This window comes from Cupressus sempervirens, chromosome 10 (genome assembly GCF_028749045.1).
Source record: "Cupressus sempervirens isolate cs-2001-9-10 chromosome 10, ASM2874904v1, whole genome shotgun sequence".
Classification (NCBI taxonomy): domain Eukaryota; kingdom Viridiplantae; phylum Streptophyta; class Pinopsida; order Cupressales; family Cupressaceae; genus Cupressus; species Cupressus sempervirens.
Window position 1 is genome coordinate 155,487,888 of NC_143127.1, and position 2,950 is coordinate 155,490,837.

Below are 2,950 nucleotides of genomic sequence, written 5' to 3' on the forward strand. Positions count from 1 at the left end.
TTTTTCATTGGCTAGAGATTCCCTAGTTAACAAATAATGGTGTTATGAGTTGCATTTTGTTATGCTTATGACTACTTTTTAGTTTGATCATATATGCAAGTTTAAATATCGTTAATAATATCCATAGTTGGGAAACAATTTGTGGAACACTAATTCATGCCCCCCCCCCCCCCCCCCCTCCCCATAATATTCCTTATTCATAATCATTATTATCATAGCATTGGGTTACAAGTTCAAATCCCTTAGGTCATGTTAAGAGGGAATTGTTAGGAGGTTGGTGTCTCTGTCCTCTCTAGGTGAAGGTATCATTAGCATAGACTGATAGATTTGGGACATGTGCTTAACTGCCTCTCATGGATCCTTGTCTCTACTTGTTGTGATGTTCATTGATAGCTCAAGATTTTGGTGTAACAGAAGTGGTAATTCCAACACACACTTGTTGCCTTCATTGAGACTTTTCCTACAAGGTTATCTTCATGTGAATCAGGTAATTCTAGTTTCTTTCTACTCACATGCTCATTTCATTCCATATGATCATCTAAAAATTGTATTAATCTAAGCTCTTAGCACATCAAATCATTAATTTGTTTGGAATTATAGAATGAATATATTTTTTTTCTCTTGTTGTGCCCTTGTGATCTATGTCTCTGTAGTGATATTTTTTAGTGGAGAAGGAAGGGTAAAGGAAAATGAAGGATCTCACTACCTAGCACACACGTTGCCTTCATTGAGAATTTTGCAATTTATAACATATTTTATGTCCTAATTTTAACCCTCTAATGTTTATTAACAAAATGTTAAAAATCACGTGTAATAGTTTACATTGTCCTTTGAATTGATTTAATATTGAATGTTGCAATGTTTTTTGTTTGTATGACAACTCCTATTTATTTTTTATGTTGGTCAACCTTGGATGCATTTGCTTACAACTAGGTGGAGTACTTTTATGATTCATAAAGGACTACTATTAGGAGTTGTTGTACTCTTCTTGAGGTATGTTAAGTCATTGGTTTACTGCAATTGTTGAGAGGAAAGAACATTAATTTTGTATACAAATTCTTAATAACATTTTGTAGATTTTAATAGATGCCTAAATGCTCAAACAAATACATTGCTTAATGCTCATCTATTAAGCCAAATCTATTAGCCCTACCTGTTAGGAGAAGAAGCTCGATTAGGTCTCCAACAACCTAAATAATATTTTTTTCTCATTAATTTTCCAAAAGACTCAACAAATAAAGATCACTTTCATAAATCCATTTTCTTGTATTTCAACATAGTAAAAGCTTACCCCAAGGTGTTTTGGACAAAACTCTACAAAATGGCAAGTTTTCTATTTTAAGGCCTCATTTACGTTACCTTTCCAAAGGAAGTGTATGAAGTCTTTTCTCCCAAACCTTAAAATATTCAAACTGTCTCCTAAAATACCTCCAAAAACCCTTGCAAAACTAGGGCCTCTTCAATATACTGTCTCCCAAAGGTTCTAGAATCCAAAAAAAGTTCTAACAACACCTCCTAGGCATAAAATAAATGTTCCAAGCATAAAAATGGGGTCTCCTTTGATTAGATTTCCTACTATTGTAGCATATCCATCAAATTTGTTTCTTTACCAACACTTTTAATGGTGATCACCTATTCTTCTCCACTTCTCTTTGCATGTAGATGTTAGTGTAGACTAACATATATCTAAGAATGACCATTCCATAGGAATCAACAGTTACATTTATGAAATGGCTATCAAATCCATTATAATAGCAACAATCTATTAAAGAATGAACAATTTCTTGACTACGATCAGCACAAATGTGTTTTTTTTCTTATGGTATTGAATAAAAACATCCAAAATGTTGTAGCTACCAAACAAATACTCACAACCAAATTTGAAACATTAACATATCCTTAATTGACTCCAAAAGCCAATGTTTATACAAAAGGATTGCAAAGATTGTTTGCTTGTATTTATCACAGACAACACACAAATACTTAATTTGAAATGTAATATAATGGATGGTTTCACAACTCTTTAGAATAAATTAAGAATACAATAATTTCTCTCTTCAACTTAATTGACTTTATGTTCACCTTCGTAACAATTGTGAATGAATTTCAGTAAGGTAGCTAGTAAGAGTTTTTCTTTTTGTGTTCATGAGTAGTATGAAATGTGCAAACTCTTGGGTTTTATTAAGTTGACCCTCAAAAACCATACATTTTTAAGAGATTTGGTTCAAGAGTCTATTTTATTATTAATCTCCTTGTCTTGTTAGAGCTGCAACCAAACCATCTCTCATGCACTTTGTGCTCTCTCTCTTTTTCATATTGATGATGGATCACTAAGTTTGATCCAAAGTGTTCATGCAAAACCTAACACAGTCAAATCTAGAAACACGAGAAACTACTTTATAGATTGTGGAAAGCTAATGGCACTAACCATATTGCTTGTTCGCATTAGCAACTAGGTTCATATCTTCATAAGTCCCTTAACCCTTTTAGGTTTGTTTCCTCACCCATTGAATAGGTTCAAGGACTTGGATCAACATGAAGATTTCATTTGACAAACTTAGATTACAAATAGAGGTATTAGGATCGATAAAAGGATCAATAAAATCCCATATCAAAACACTCATGGAAAAGGGAGATAGCAAAAGATAAAGTGATTTTTTTTAAGAACTTAAGATAACTTGTGAAATGAACATTAAAGAAGAAAGGATTTGAAAAAAATTTAGGAAACACATGAAAGATACTATAACATCAAAGTTTCATAAACAATGTAGAAAAGAACACATGTAAGTAAGGACCAAGTCATGCATTAGCATTCTTATTAAGACAAGGGAAAAAGAAAAGGTTTAGTGATAGGATAAAAAAGTATAACCAAGTACAATTTGTTTCACTAGTTACAATTTGGTACATATGAGAGCTATACTTTAAAGGTGCTAGACCTTGATTATCCTAA